This window comes from Panthera uncia (assembly GCF_023721935.1).
Source record: "Panthera uncia isolate 11264 chromosome A1 unlocalized genomic scaffold, Puncia_PCG_1.0 HiC_scaffold_17, whole genome shotgun sequence".
Classification (NCBI taxonomy): Eukaryota; Metazoa; Chordata; class Mammalia; order Carnivora; family Felidae; genus Panthera; species Panthera uncia.
The window spans coordinates 142,199,794-142,217,307 of NW_026057577.1; positions in this window are offsets into that span (position 1 = coordinate 142,199,794).

Genomic DNA, 17,514 nt, shown 5'->3' on the forward strand with positions numbered 1-17,514 from the left:
AGGGCAAGACTGCCTCATCTACCTAGTGATTCCACAAGTCTGCAGGACTATTGGGAATAAGAAGAAAAATAAAACAAAAAGACTGCCCCCCCCACCCCCCCAGAAAACTCACCACTCAATGCACCCTCCGCTCAGCCGGCACCGAAGTTTCATTCTGCATTCTCCAGGGACTTAGCATTTCATGTTCCTTAGGAAAGCATTTTCCGCACTCTCTACAATTCGTTGTCCAAATTTCCAGAACAAAAACTCAGAAGACACAGAGATGCTCCAAAGATTTAGGGAGCTACAGCGAAATATAAATTTACAACAACTCTCTTCATAAATAATTAAATTCATGACTTATTTACTTTGTGTGCAGATAATGGTTTAATGTATTTCGACAGTTTAAAATTAAACCTTCTCATTCATTTTGATTTCAAAGATGAAAAGAAAATTCCCCCACCCCACTTTTTCGCCGACCATATACAATACATCTTCTTTCCGGCTATTTCTTCCATGTGCCAGTATGATTTCCTCTGTATTTTTCATTCTTTAATTTGGTCTACTTAGCAGCCATCATTCCCTGTGTCTATTTTCCTGGTTTCTTGGAAGACTGCACTCGTTTCTAGCAAGTCGTGTTTGTCAAACCCTAAATGCATTTACTCTTTCATTCTCTTAAACCTTTTCCTTCTTCCCAATATCCCCTGTTACTCAATTCTTTGTTTCCCTTTTTTTTTTCTGCAACCCATCAGTCCCATTGTTATCAACTCTGTCCACAGAGTACAAGATCCAGAAATGACAAGTTGCATTGCAGTTTGCATGAGCTGCTTTCAAGACTCGCTAAAAACATGACAGGTTGCCTTGTGCTGTCACAAGTATTGTATTAATATTTCTTCTCATTAACTTCGCATTGGTTTGCAGAAGAGTTTCTCTTCATCTGGGGACCGAGTCCATGTTTATATCCTATAGTCAAACCATGGAAATTACCAACGGTCCTGGTTCAACAGTTAATTAGGTCCTGAGTATATTAGTCCATAATGGTTAGTCTTGCAGTCTGGATCCCCACACAAATAACTCAGAAAAGTGACAAGTTATTTTTTCAAGCTGTGCAATAATTCCATCAGGATTCCTAAGCATTTTAAAGCTATAGGTAAGGTCAACTGATTATTGTCAGTCTCTCTCTCCCTCCACCCTAACTCAGGAATTTGTACATAGAACATATAGGAGATGGCAATTTTATCACATGGTTTCCTTTAGCTCCTGCTTGAACACAAAATGCATACCAAGTTGTTTTTCTGGGGTGTATCTACAGAAGGATCTTTTGATAGCATAGCGTAGGATAGGACGGAATAGGATACACTTGCTAATGTTTGTAACCGGGATTATGTAAGAGCTTGAACATTGACACTTCATAATGAGTAAATTGGAAAAACCAACGAACAGTCTTACAGGATTAGGTTGATAGTTAAGTCAGGGATGATGCTGATGGTAGCAGAGGGAATAATATTACACATCTTGAAGCATTGAGGAGACCTCGGTCTAATTCAGGCATCCTCACTGCTACAGCGTTGGGAGCACTGGCTACTGCAGCAACTGACCATGAAGCCTCTTCTGGAAGTGGGGAAATACTCTTCAAGTGCTCTTAAAATTACCGTGGGCCCCAGACTCCAAATCAGTGCAACAACTTTTCATTCTCACCCGCGAAGCCAAGAAAGTTGCCCTCAAAGGCTGATAATACATCTGACCTTATTTTATATGCTGTAAAATTATACAACTTTTGGAGAAATTTTCAAAGTAAATTGATTTACATTCCGTAGCCAATTATAGATACCCTATTGTGTTCGTTGTCACTTTATTTTGCGTCTAATTGCTTCCTATCTGGTTCCTCCTCTTGGTTCTGAACTAAAGGCAAGAATCTGGAACAGGATTTGGTAACTGGTACTTGTACAATAGCTATTTGCTAAATGTAATCATATTTATTTTTAATGCAATTCTGGGTTTTTTAATGTTCAATTTCAAAGGCTTTTAGTGTAGAATTCTTTTAGAAAAGAGATTTTTTTAGACCACTATTGTTTCCATGAGAAGCATGTATTTATTGGAACATCAAAATTGATTTATAGATTAAGGGCTGCTTTGGATCCTCTATGCCCCCAGGATTTGTGTTTATGAAATTCATTTAGAATGCTGTGTGAAGTTCATACCTCCTGGTCCCAAAGTTACTGCAACATGGGTACAAAATGTCAGCCTGTAAATGTATTATTTTGAGGCAGAAGCAATAAAAGCCACAGAAGTCCAAAACCCTTTTATAATGTTCTAATGGTATCAGAATACTGTTAATATATCTAGGCCTGTTCACTTTTTTTTTTTTTTTTTTTTTTTAATTTTTTTTATTTTTTTTATTTTTGGGACAGAGAGAGACAGAGCATGAACGGGGGAGGGGCAGAGAGAGAGGGAGACACAGAATCGGAAACAGGCTCCAGGCTCCGAGCCATCAGCCCAGAGCCTGACGCGGGGCTCGAACTCACGGACCGCGAGATCGTGACCTGGCTGAAGTCGGACGCTTAACCGACTGCGCCACCCAGGCGCCCCAAGGCCTGTTCACTTTTAAAATGCAAGACTGCTGCTACAGACATGTTCTATTAAATGTTAAAATCCAGGGTTCCTTTCTCATCACTCACAAATTTCATTTATGCAGTTTTTATTTCTCCTTTAAAAGCATAAGTTATAATTTTCTTCATTTTTGTGTTTCAAAGACATCTTAACAGGGGCATCTGCTGTTTTTGTACAGGCCATTTGCCATGAAATTTGGAGAGAACAAAATAAATTGGTCATTTTTTTTTTCCCTTAGAGCACCAACTGGCTTGTGGTTCCTACTGTGCCAAACTAGAAAACATCTTCCCTTGGTTGTGTTCCTGGGTTGTGTTCCCTGGGTTGTGTTCTCCACCCCCTGGTGTTAGTGAAGATATATTTTGACTCAGAAGATCAATAATGAAGTAAATTCCTTTTTACAATAGAATTATATAGATTGTTAGAACACTGGGGGCCATGCCTATTTTAAAATAAAATGTTTATTTTCAGAATTTGAAAAGTTCACTGATTTCTTTAAGACTGCATCTCAAATTCACAAGACAAGCTGCTACTTGAAGGTTTTCTTGTAGAACCTTCATAACTGTTCAACAGTGCCCCTTGTCACAGCTCTAACAGCAAGATCATCAGTGAACTTAATTGCTAAGTGCAGTCAATTTTTTTATTCCTGTATTACATGTCACTTTGGATGGCTTTTGCACCTCTAGCCCACCATTCTCTTGTTCTGGAGAAATTCAGTTCTCCTGGATATTCTGGCCTTCTACTCCCTGGTTACCATTCTTCCTTTCTGGTGGGTCCATTTCTATTCCATTCCCAGTCTCCTCTTTTTCTGCCAATATTTTTTCCCAGCTCTGTTAAAATATAATTTACATGTAACAATGTGTAAGTTTAAGATGTGTAATGTGATTATATATGTATATATATATAAGTTTATTTATATATTTCGCATATTATATAAAACTATAAAGATATTCTATCATCTATCTATCTTCTATCTATATATTTTATACAGTGAAATATTCACCTCAATAAGGTTAGTTAATGCATGCATCACCTCACATAATTACTTTTTTTTGTACTGAGAACATTTAGGATCTACTCTTTAGCAACTTTCAAGTATACGATGCATTATTGTTAATTATGTTCATCATGCTATACATTGAATCCTTAGAATGTTGTCATCCTTTAAATGGAAGTTTGTGTACTTTGACCAACATGTCATTTTCCCCACCCCGTAGTCCCTGGAATTAACACTATCCTTTCTCTTTCTGTTAGTTTGGTTTTTCTAACCGTTCATTTTCCATCCAGGTTTGAATCTCAGGCCGTTTTATTGTTATTCCAGGGCTTATCTCTGATTGATATCACCTATTCTTATGATTCAATTACTGTCTCTTAAGGAGCAGTATATAATGCTGTGTTTCAGATCTTAGGCCCTGCTACAAAGTGCCTGAGTTCAAATCTTAGCACCACTAATTATGGGATTTGTGGGCTTAGGCAATGAACTTAACTCTTTGTGTCTCGGTTTAATCCTCTGACATGAGAATCCAATATTAATCCACCTCATTTTGCTGTCACAGGGATTAAATTGTACATATGACAATGCACATATATGGGGCACTTAGAACAGTACTTGGTATGTAGCAATTGTTCCTTGTAGGCATTTATATCATAGCTATGCTTCTAACTCCATGAACTCCATATTTAGCTCAAATAATTTTCTAGGAGTCCAGACCATTATATATAGCTACTTACAAATGTTCATTCTGTAATGTTATATGGGAATATCAAGTTCAGTGTGTCCATATATTTAATTCATCAGTGTCCTTTACATTTTTCCCCTCATATCTATCTCTACAAGTAAAAATATTATTTTCTCTTCCTTTCTCTTCTTTTCTTTTTTGTTCTTTACTTTCTCTCTTTTCTTCCTTTCTTCCTTCCTACCTTTCTTCTTTCTTTCTTTCTTTCTTTCTTTCTTTCTTTCTTTCTTTCTTTCTTTTTCTTTCTTTCTTGTCTTGTGTTTCCTCCCCTTGTTTCTAATTACCAAATAATGAAAGTCATTTGATACAAATGCCCTAGTACTTCTTAAGGTCTCTATTTTTAATCATCCCTTCAGCTACCACCATCATTTATGTCACCATTAAAACTCAACTTTATTATGTGAGGACTCTTCTAACTTTCTCATTTGCCTCCATTCTTTTCCCTTTTCCATCTATCACCTAAAACAGAATGATTTTTCTCAGCTGTAAAAGAATTCCTGTCACTCTTATGGTTCATGCTAGCAAAACTCTAATGATAAAGAATAAACTTCTTCATCTGGAGAGGACACTGAAATGCAAATAAATTCTTATTGTGGTTTATTTTATTCTTCCCAGTTATACACATTCATTGATTCAAGACTTTATTTTATTATTCTTTTATAATAGACATTCTGCTTATTTTTTTTTTCTGCTATTGCATTGTCTAGAAATTCTGCAACATGTTACATAATGATGACAATGGCCTGGGGAAGTGTTTCTTATCTCTTTTGTTACTTATATTAAAAATAATCAAAAGAATGACAAGACAAGCCACAGACTTGGAGAAAATATTTGCAAAAGATACATCTGATATAAAAAAAAAAGCTGTTGTGCAAAATATACAAATAACAGTTAAAAAAAAAAAAAGAAAACAAACATCTGATTGAAAAATGGGCCAAAGCCTTTAACAGACAACTCACCAAAGAAACTATACTGATGACAAATGAACATATGAAAAACTGTTCCATATCATATGTCATCAGAGAAATGCAAATTAAAACAACAATTAACTCACCTCTTAGCCAAATCTGGCACACTGACATCACCCAATGCTGGCAAGATATGGAACACCAGAAACTCTCATTCATTGCTGTTGGGAACGCAAATGATACGGCCATTTCAGAAGATATTTTGCCAGTTTCTTATAAGACTAAATATACTCTTAACCTATGATTAAGCAATTTTGTATTGACTTAAAAGAATTGAAAAATTATGTTCATGTGAAAACTCCACACAGATATTTGTAGCAGCTTTATTCATAATTGTCGAAACTTGGAAGCCACCGGGATGTCCTTCAGTAGACGAATGGATGAACTGTAGCACACACAGACAATATGTTATTCAGAGCTAAAAAGACATGAGCTGTCAAGCCATGAAAAAAGGCATTAAGGATCTTAAAATGCATATCATTAAGTGAAAGAAACCGCTCTGAAAAGGCTCTGATTCCAACTTCATGATATTCTGGAAAAGGCCACACTATGGAGACAGCAAAAAGATAAGTATTTTCCAGGGATTGGGGAGGAAGGGATGAACAGGTGGGGTACAGAGGACATTTGGGGAAATCGAACTACCGTGTATGATATTCTGTGGGTGAATGCATACCATTTTACATTGGTCCACACTCACAGTATGCACAACACCAAGAGTGAATGTGAATGTCACCTATGGACTTTGGGTGATAATGATGTGGCAATGTAGGTTTGTTCCTCGTGACAGATATACCGCTCTGGTGGGAGATCTTGATAATGGAGGAAGCCATGTGTGAGTCGGGCAGCCAATAGCATTAGAGGATATAAAAGTGATCTCCAACTGCCATAGCACTAGTCTCGCTTCCTAACTAGATCCCATGGGGATTCTGTAGTACTTTTCTTTAGATTTGTCTTGGTCCTGTTGAAATTTCAGAGAAAAACAAAAGAACTGAATGGCTGATCTTTCATTAATATAATCCTTTCTGTAATATATTTGGATAAAAGCTAAGATCTCTAATATGTTCAAAGCATCTTTTGATAATTTAATTAGAAATCAGGAGGAGAGAGGAGTTTTTAGAGATAAAATCTTATATCATTATCTTGTTATAATTCCTGATTTGGGATGATAATATTCAGGACACTATAAAGAGGGCAGAGGTGACAGGTATATAGGTAATGATGAGAAGAATCTGAAGTAAGAACCAGCAAAGAAAGAAGGGACATTAAAATTGAGATATGTCTTAATTTTTATTATAACATTGTTCCAGTTTTGTTTTTTTGATGTGTTTAGGGTGTGATCCAGTAAACGTGTGAGTAGAAATTAACTGCAATAGCCACTATGAGGAACAGGCCATTAAGGTACATAACAGAAGGATATTCATTTCAGGTAGAAGAAAAGTAAATCCAATATGGTTTTCAATTTTTTTTAATGTTTATTCATTTTTTTTTTTTGAGAAAGAGAGAGACAGAGAGAGACAGAGAGAGAGAGAGAGAGAGAGAGACAGAGCATGAGCAGGAGAGGGGTAGAGTGAGAGGGAGACACAGAATCCAAAGCAAGCTCCAGGCTCTGAGCTGTCAGCACAGAACCCAATGTGGGGCTTGAACTCATGAACCGTGAGATCATGACCTGAGCTGAAGTTGGACCCTTAACCGGCCGTGCCACCCAGGTGCTTCTACAATATGTTTTCAATATGTAAAAATGCCTTAACAACAAATGGCTTTTTCACTGGAAAGTTAAAATGATTACAAATGCAAATATAAAAATGTACTAATGTTCAGCATTAATCAACTAAGTTAAAAGATTTTAAATTACATTTCTAAGCGATAATATTACAAATATTTTAAATGAACTCAGTAATGCCCATTGTTGGGAAGTTTTCAGGGAAATAAAAATTTCAAATGGTATTTGTGAGTGTATACATGAATAAAGTCCTTTTCTAAGAAAACTTGGAAATGTTTATTAAAATTATAAATGTATAAATATTTTCAACCAGAAATTCCAATTCCAGAAATCCATCTTTCAAAATACTTACGTATGTATAAATTATATGCTCAAGGATGGGCAATATTACTGGAAATCACTTATTGTCCATTCACAGGTAAGTGAAAATTCTAATAAAAGCATATTATTTAAGAACATGTAATGGTTAATAAAGGATGAGAAAGGAGTAAAAATATACTGGGTTAGGCAACCTCTAAAATTCTAAAAGCCTTTGAGAGAAGTTTTTCTTTACACATGTTTCTTGTCTCAGAAGCAACAGATGCTGCCTGCACATTACAATTATTGCTGTATTTCATTTTCCCTTGTTGTCAAAGAAGAAATATGTGACTGTTCATATTTGTGAGCAAGTAGAGATGTTTGTAAAGGTGAATAAAGTTCAATGCCATTTCAAGATGAGACATGACTAATCCATCTTTACATCATAAATTCCAGTTGCCGGGTACTATTGCCAAACTTCCTGTTCTTGAATTAAAGATGGAGGGGTTGGGGGCACCTGGGTGGCTCAGTGGATTAAGTGTCCAACTTCAGCTCAGGTCATGATCGCACTACTCATGGGTTCGAACCCCACGTTGGGCTCTGTGCTGACAGCTCGGAGCCTGGAGCCAGCTTCGGATTCTGTGTCTCCCTCTCTCTCTGCCCCTCCCCCACTCACAATCTGTCTTTCAAAAATGAATAAATGTTAATTTTTTTAAAAAAATAGGGATGAATTAGGGCCCTTGTGTGATATCACAAACATTATACACACACACACATATACACATGCACACACACACACACACACACACACATACCACACTCAACTGGAAATTCCATGTGTTTAACAATGAGCTGAAAATAGACATTATTGATAAGACCTTTAAAAGGTAATTCTGTGTGTGTCTAAAATGAGATTAATGAATGAGAATATTTGGCATTTTAGCTAGTGATGTGAAATTAAAGACCAAATCAAACAGGATGGTGACTTGCATATTTCAGTAAATTTGCCTGATTGGACTATATCTATCATAATAATTCTTCAAAATTTTGTGTGGGGGAAGGTAGGGCATAATGTTAAAATTAATGTTAAACTTTAATGACATCATTTTTTCTTCTTTAATTCTGTTACTAATTTAGATATGAATTTTTGAATGTAAACACTAGTTTAGATGATACTTTTAAAACACTAGATGATACCTTTAAAACTTCTGCTGTGGTTTAAAATATTGCTTACCAGAGGGGTGCCTGGGTGGTTCAGTTGGTTAAGCATTGACTCTCGGTTTCAGCTCAGGTCATGATCTCGTGGTTCATAGGTTCGAGCCCAGCATCGGGCTCCACACTGACAGAGTAGAGCCTGCTTGGGATTCTGTTTCTCTCCCTCTCTCTCTGCCCCTCCCACTCTCTCAGCCCCTCCCACTCTCTCTCTCCCTCCAAATAAATAAATAAGCTTTAAATAAAAAAATAAAGTAGGGGCGCCTAGTGGCTCAGTCAGTTAAAGATCCAACTCTTGGTTTTAGCTCAGGTTATGATCTCACGGTTCGTGAGTTTGAGACCCGTGTCAAGCTCTGTGCTGACAGTATGGAGCCAACTTGGGATTCTTTCCTTCTCTCTCTCTCTCTCCCCCTCCCCACTCTCATACAGTCTCTCTCTTTCAAAGTAAATAAACGTTAAATTAAAAAAAAATAAATCATAAAATATAGCTCACATGAGACACCAAGTCTCTTAATGCAGAATTATCTCTAATCTTCTAGATAGAGTCAATATTCTATACTCATGTATCCATAGTTACAGGACAAAGTAATTTATTTTAAAGCTCTATTGCTTGATTATGTGGAAAACATCCAAATTTTACTATTAATAACAGGTAGCATTTTGGTGACTGTATCATGTTAAATACTTCACTTTTCATTCAGCACCATGAAATGTAATTTGTGGGAGGAGAAATGAATTTTGAGTAAATAAATGTCAAGGCTAGTCCCTAAGCTTCATTTCATCAGACTCACACATCTGTGCTCTCTCCAACGTACTGGCAGGATGAAAAATGTCATCTGGGATAAACTAGTGAAATTTATCACATCATTGCTAACTCTTCAATTAATAAAGTATTTACCTTAAGGAGAGGTTACACTTGATCTTTTAATAATCTCAGTAACATAACATTTCATGGAATGTACCAACAGAAGTCATATACTTATTCACAAAATTAATAAATTCATTCAGTCATAATTCAATACATCTTAATTGAAGACCTACCATTTGCCAAACCTTATAGTACTTGCCGGGTATAACACCGAACATGATAAAGACAATCTCTGTTCATGAAGCTTGTAGTCAAGGGAGGAGACAAAGCAAATATATATCCCAAAAAATACTTTTGATGAGCCATGCCAGTGCCATTGGCGGACCAGTTTTTAGGGCAGCCCCATTGAAAATTTGTTTACTTTGCTAGTTTTTACACAAAGCATGGGCCATCTTGTTTTATCTCCTGGACCTATTTCCAAATCCATAGGTAGCTGGACAGCCAGGCACATGCATAAGTCAGAAGTACAGGGATTTTATGTTCTCAGGTATAACTCTGAATCAATGAGGTGCAGGTGTCAGTGGATAAGTATCCATTAGAAGGAACCCCCCAGACAGAATAATGGAAAGGCTCATTTAATTCTCACCAAAGAGGACAGTTGGGGCCAACACACTGCAATGGCTGAAGCTCTACTCTTTGCGATGCTGACAGCAAACACCTAACATGTAGTACTGTGTTGCCGAAAAGCAGCTCTAGGACCTAAGTTGAGGGGAGGGGATTAGACCTGCTCACCATCACTCAGTTACCCACGTGCGTAATATGCGCTGCTGGTTCTAAAACTGAAGCTCTGGCTCTTGTTCTAGTTGCTGAGGGTGGTGTGGGAGCATGTCTATCAGGGAAATACAATAAGTGTTCTTCATGTATTCAAGTCCAGATCACTACCTTTTCATTTTGGGCTCCTTATGCCCAAACAATAGAAAATAGGACAAATAGACTTGAATAAACATTGTAAAAAAAACAGGCATCTAATTGAACAATAAACCATGAAATCTTGCTCAGTTTTACAAAACATCAAGAAATGCAAATTAAAACTACAATGTGATACCATTATACTCCCACCACAGTGGCTAAAATGAAAAACTAAGGAAATGCAAATGTTAGCAAAAACAATGTGGAGTCCGTGGCCCTCTCATGGAGTGCTGGTAAGAAGGGAAATTGGGATAGTCAATTTGGAAAATAATATTTCTTCTAAATCTGACCTTGTGAATACCATACACTCACAATTCCATTACTACGAAACTAACAGATCTGTGTCTACGAAAAGCCATATGCTTTAACGTAATGGCAGTCATTCTTATTTGCCGAAATCTGGAAATTACCTATATACCCCTCGAAAGGAGAATGGATACAGTAGTGGTGATATATTTAGAGAATGGATTACTATTCTGCAATGAGATTAGACACCATTAGTATAATTAGATACAATTAGTAGATACAATTATCTACATCTATGCATAACCATATGGATGACTCTCACAAACAGAATGTTGAGGGTGGTTTCCACACACAGAAAACGGGCACACAGAAAACGGGCAAAACTAATATCTGTTGTTAGGCATCTATATAGTGGTTGTCCTTGGGGGATGTGCTTGGAAAGGTGCACACATGGTAAAGTTTCTGCAGTGCTGGTAATGACCTCTCTCTAGCTGTGGATGCTGGATACATATGTGTGTTCCCTGTAATATGCTTTAGTAATGTGTGTGTGTGTGTGTGTGTGTGTGTGTGTGTGTGTGTAACTCAGGCTAAGCCAACGTCAACTGAATCAGTATATCACCTGATCACATTTTGGCTCTAGGCATCTGAATTATTTTTAAACTCTTCAGGATTCCTGATGCAGACAAAAGGCAACAATCTCTTCTCTATTCTGGGTAGAGATTAATGAGAATAAAACAACTGTGTGTTTGTATCTTGCATAGCTACCATTTGAGAGTGTGGTCCGTGTGCTTTATCTTCATGATTACCTTTAGTACTCAATTTAATCCAGAAAGACAGACATTATTGCTCCTATTAATAATGAGAAAACCAAAGTGCAGATTCTATCAAGGACTTGTCTCAAGGTTCAGTAGCTAGTAATTGTCAACGTCAGATTTGAAGTCCGAGGCCATCTTAGGCTAAATTTTGTTTTCTTTTCCTACTGTCGCTGCCTGTTAACTTTATATTTAAAACCGGCATCAAAGAAACAAAACATGAAATTTAGAATTACGAAAACTTGTTTGTTTCTTTTCAGGCTTTGTATTTGAAAATGTACCAGTCAATGTAAAATCAACTTCCTTTTTGACATAAGAGTTGAAGAGTGTGTTACAAACCTTTTAGAACAATAAAACATTTCTTTTCATCTTCATCCACTCTGCATTTATTCATTTGTGGTGCTTTTTGGGCCTCTTCCACTTTTTTTAAACAAATATGAAAGGAAGCAAATATGAGAAATGTCAACAAAATTCTCAACAGCAGAGAGAAATTGAGGCGATATACAAAGGTAGCATTTTTTCCTTGGCAATCCTTATCAATATGCCTCTGCACACATCTTTATTTATAAAACTGCTCTTTTAATTCAAAATGCTAAACTTTGTCGGGGCGCCTGGGTGGCTCAGTTGGTTAAGCGTCCGACTTCGGCTCAGGTCATGATCTCATGGTCCACGAGTTCAAGCCCTGCATGGGGCTCTGTGCTGACAGCTCAGAGCCTGGAGCCTGTTTCAGATTCTGTGTCTCCCTCTCTCTCTCTGCCCCTCCCCTATTCATGCTCTGTCCCACTGTGTCTCAAAAATAAATAAATGTTAAAAAAAATTAAAAAAAAAACAAAAAAACAAAATGCTAAACTTTGTTAAGTTACCCTGGCAAATTCTTTCTTTACAAATAGACATAGCTTAACGGATCATAGCTCAATTTCCTGATTTTTCTTTATTTTTGTATACTGCCATACTTGTAGCAAAATATATTATACTTTTGAGCATTCAATCTTCATGTATCATGCAAGAGTTTAGGAAGGTCAAGGCTTATGGGGAGTAAAAAAGTGGAAGTTTATGTTATTTATCAATTGACCTTCATTTATGACTGCAAAATCTCCACAACAGTCATACACACACACACACACACACACACACACACAAACACACACACGCAGACACACACACTGAAAATAGGGACCATGTCCTTGTGTTTTAATTATTATTTTATGTACCTTTCAATTATACTAGATTATTGACAACTTATCAGCATAAATCATTAGATATAAAGTATTCTAGAAGGGACAAAATCATTTGGTTAATGAATTGAAACCGTTTTCACAAAAGATAACACATCCCAGCATCCAGATTCTGGGATCCTAATATAGTCATAATTATTTTTTTAGAAAGTTTCTTAAATCTTTGAAAGAACCGAAAGCCTAGAAATAATTCACTCCTGTATCCACAATAGGCATTGAATTATACTTCTACATGAATACAGAAAAGCACAGTGTTTATCTTCATAAGAGAACAAAAACTATCTCTTGAATGCTTTTCCCTTTCATTCTTTTTTGTTTTTTACCCAAATAATCACATCCTCTTTCTGACAAAATAATTATCCCATTATGTTCTTCCAGAGACTGGTTAAAAGAAAATACAGTCCAAGAATATTAAGACACAACAAAGAACTTTTTCTTTCAATGTTATTTTAAAATATCTCAAAGGACTGACCTTTTTCCGTTAGTGAAAATGTTAGTGGCTTTGTAAGCTGTTTGAGCTGATTCACAACACAGGTTTGTCAGACAAAGTATTAGAGATTAAAGTTCTCATCCACATCTTTTATTTTCTACTTGTAATTAAAATTATTTGAATCTGTCTCATCTTCATTAACTATATCATGTCCTCAAATGGCACACAGATAGTCTAGAATTTATAATTTTATCCCCAGGAAAGTTACAGAACAGCATTCCCTTTAAAAACAATTGTAGGGGCGTCTGGGTGGTTCAGTCGGTTAAGTGACCAACTTCAGCTCAGGTCATGATGTCATGATTTGTGGGTTTCTAGCCCTGCTGGACCCAGCTCAGTGCTGACAGCTTAGAGCCTGAAACCTGCTTCATATTCTTTGTCTCCCTCTCTCTCTTCTGTCCCCCGCCCCCCGCTCATTCTCTCAAAAATAAATAAACATTAAAAATAAAAAAAATAAATGCAATTATAGTGTAATGACCAACACTCACACTATGCTCACACATACAAAGAGATATCACTGTCAGTATCTAATTACTTATGTCTCTGACATCTCACATCCCCATTCTGCTAGATATGGAGCAGAAAAATATCTAGTTTAGCAAACTCAGTCTGTTCCACTAATTTACTCCGTCTGGTTCAGAGGGCTCCATTTTGGATTTCCTTTTCCCTCTGTGGCTTGCCACTGGAGCAGTTAGCATTACTGGATTTGGACACATTCCTAACTTCTGGTCTTGTTACCCTAGCTACAAGGTCACTCACATGCAGCCACCGTGACCTCTCTGGTAAGCTGGACAGTCAACATCATCAGCAAACGTAAGGTTCCTTTAAAGAGGCGTGGGGAAGGGACACTCCTGGATGTCATCCTACTCACTGGGAACCCAGGAAAATTCCTAGAAGTCCAAATCAGGAGCATCTTTGATTGAATTAGGCCAGGCTACTGACCACTTCGACTTCCTGTAACTGTTTTGGGTGGCCAGAAAACAACACAGTACATAAGTGAGTGAGAGATGGGAAAAGGGAATAGAGGACTCTCAGGCTCTCATCTCCTCAATTTTTGATTTTTCTCTCAACCTAATCCCCTACACCATCTCAGACCACAGCTTGAAGAGCTTTGTTGGCCTGCCTGCTTTTGTACTGCCGCTGTGATTATCTCCCTGGTACCATGTTCTCTTTTGCTTTGGCATGTTGTGTCTTCCACATCTGCAAAGAGGCATTTTCTCTCCCTCTTCCCTGGTGTATAATGTAGAATGGCTGCCCAGGTACCTGGCACACAATGAATAGAAATAGATACATTGGTTTCACGTTTTCAAAAAGTTGCCTTCCAACCACAGTTTTGAATCAAATCTCATTTACACCATGGAGTGAGCCTCAAATTCTCTTCTTAGAGTACCAACCATGATGTGGGATACCAAGACAGCTGTTCAGGATAAGATTCTATAATTCTGATCTTATTTTCCAAATTTCTAGCATAAAGAGAATTATTAAAAACAACTGTTTTGCTATCTTAAACTGTGTGACCATAGGAGTGAATCTCAGCCTCGTTAGGAGGTATTCTCTTTCCATGAAGAGAAAGAGTACTTACCCTCCCCAGCTCAACCCCTGGTCAGTCTCACCAAATCTTACTGATTTTAGCACTTTTCCAAAATGTAGGAGCAGAACATCAATGAGTCATGTTACCTGGGAGCCGAGAGATGTCTGTTCTGAGTCTGACAGGCATCTGGTCAAGGTAGAAACAAAACAAACAAAAACAAACAAACAAAAAAAAACAAAGATGGGATCAAAGAAGGCTTTCTTTACTTAGATCACTAGTATAACATATCAAAACCAGAAATGATTAATTGACTCAGCCCTGTGAAGTTACACTTCTGATACATCCTTTGTTTATATAACTACACCTTTTAAAAAAATTTCCCATTTTATCTGTTCCTTGCCTTGTTGCATTAAGATGAAATGCATCATTTTCTCCTTTCCTTCAATGAGCACATATAGGTGGATGTTAATTTCAAAAAAAAAAAACCAACAACTAAAATATTACATAATGTAAATAAATGAAATTCCTAAATGTATACTCTTAGAAAATTAAAACTCAGTGGGCTAAATAAAGAACACTTTAACCACTCCATATTATTGGAAAGGGATGTTTTCCTTTCCCAGTGAAATCCTGTTAACTTAGAAGTATCTGCTGTGAAGGTGACAACTTGTTAATAAAGCTTGACTTTTCCCCAGATTAAAAGCACCTTCAAGTTTGTAAAACCAATAAAACAAGCAAGCTGCTATTACGATCCTTTAAATTTAGGGAAATAGGCCAACAGATGGAATAAAAAAATGGCATTTACGTACAGAATCACAGAGGCAGGGGCTAATTCTATTTGTCACTGGACATGCCAGATATTTAGATGACAAGAATAGTAAACTTTTTTTTTTTTTTTTTTTTTTGGAAATCAAAACTTTTCTTCAAAGAGATTATAGGGGCGCCTGGATGGCTCCAGTGGTCAGGCATCCGACTTTGGCTCAGGTCATAATCTCACAAGTTTGTGGGTTCCTCCAGGAACTCACAACTGTCTTTAGGTTCAGTGACTTACTAGAGGGGAAAACAACCTTAGTTTGACAATAGCAAGACCTCTGGTATCTTAGGAATCTTCTCTTTCTTGGCCTTCAGCTCTGGAGCCGTCACTCCAAACCTCAGTCCATACACATTAAATATGATTTAGTCTAGCACTTGACAAACAATATCTCAGGCAAGAAGGAATTTACTCAGAATGAATTTTACAAAGAAATCGAAGAACTAGAATTGGAGACTTGAAGAATGGAATGTGAAATAAGGTAAATAGAGGGGATGAAGTAATTGCTATATGTTCATAGATTTTACAAGGAAAGTATTATGTGCTTAAAATCATCATGCACCAGGAGGCATATGTCCTAAAGCTATTCAAAAAGGTAATAAGACAAAGGTGACATATTATGGGTAAAGACCTAGAAAATTAAAAACACATTCTTTTACTAAGCAAATAAAGGGATGCTTGGATTGCTCAGTCGGTTAAGCATCTGACATCAGCTCAGGTCGTGATTTCATGGTTCGTGAGTTCGAGCCCCGCATCGGGCTCTGTGCTGACAGCTCAGAACCTGGAGTCTGCTTCAGATTCTGTGTCTCCCTCTCTTTCCGCTCCTGCCTCACTCAAGCTCTCTCTCTTGGAAAAAAAAAACATTAATAAAAGAAGAAATTATATTCAGTATTGGGTTATACTGGGTGGAGTAGTCTAGTCACTGGACTAGTTGCTTACTCTCAGCCTCATCCAGCTAAGGCAGCTAGATGAGTCAACCAGGTCTTCAGGACTCCAGGCTCAGTTAGAAATCACTGAGAAGAGAACCAGGGCTTGCCATTCTTATCCAGCTATATTATTGGCCCAGGTCTTGAGTTATTTATTATTTTCCTTACAGCACTGAGTTAGCTTTTAATTAGAAAAACGTCATCACCGCAACGGAAACAAACCATAAGAGGCTCTTAATGACAGAAAACAAACTGAGGACTGATGGAGGGAGGTGGGTAGGGGATGGGCTGGGTGGTGATGAGTGTGAAGGAGGGCACTTGTGATGAGCAGTGGGTACTGCATGTAAGTGATGAATCACTGAATTCTACTCCTGAAACCAATAGTGCACTGTATGTTAACTAAAATGTAAATAAAAAGAGAAAAATATCATCACACGATTTTGAGAGTTGAAACAACTTTTTAAATTTTAAATGTAAAATAATTGTTGAAAATATAAGAAACGTAGAAAACCATAAAAAAAATAAAGCTCCCTTTGATTGTCACTCTACAGTGTTTTGATTTTTGGCATTTTGTTAAATTTCTTATTGCCATTGTTTACCTATGCATGTTTCCTTTTCTTCAGCCTTTTCTTTCTTCCTTCCTTCCTTCCTTCCTTCCTCTTTACTTCCTTCACTTCCTTCCACTGTTTGCTTACAAACTTAAGATCATACTCAAAATGTGTTACTATTTTTGTCATCATTTAACATTAAATAAAAAACATTTCATTCATTCATTCATTCATTCAACAAATACATATTGCATAGTGCCTATGGAAAGGGCTCTGTTACACACTACGGGATTAAATAAATCAATCTTCACATTTTGTTTTGACTTTTTAAAATATGTGTTCTGTTTGGCATGCCATTTTTCTGACTTTTGAATGTATATGTTGTAACCTTAGTTTTATTCAAGTTATTTTGGGGGGTCAGGATTACTCACTCTTTATTTTAAGTTTTGTGCATTTCAGCTCCTATATCATCATAGGAATTTTTGCTGGAAATGGGACAGACTGTATTTTGGATTACTAAGAAAGATGAGACACATTATTTAACCTATCACATATTATACCCTGTAATTGAAACTATGCATACACATTATTTCACTCTAATTAGAGTACATGATTAGGAGAC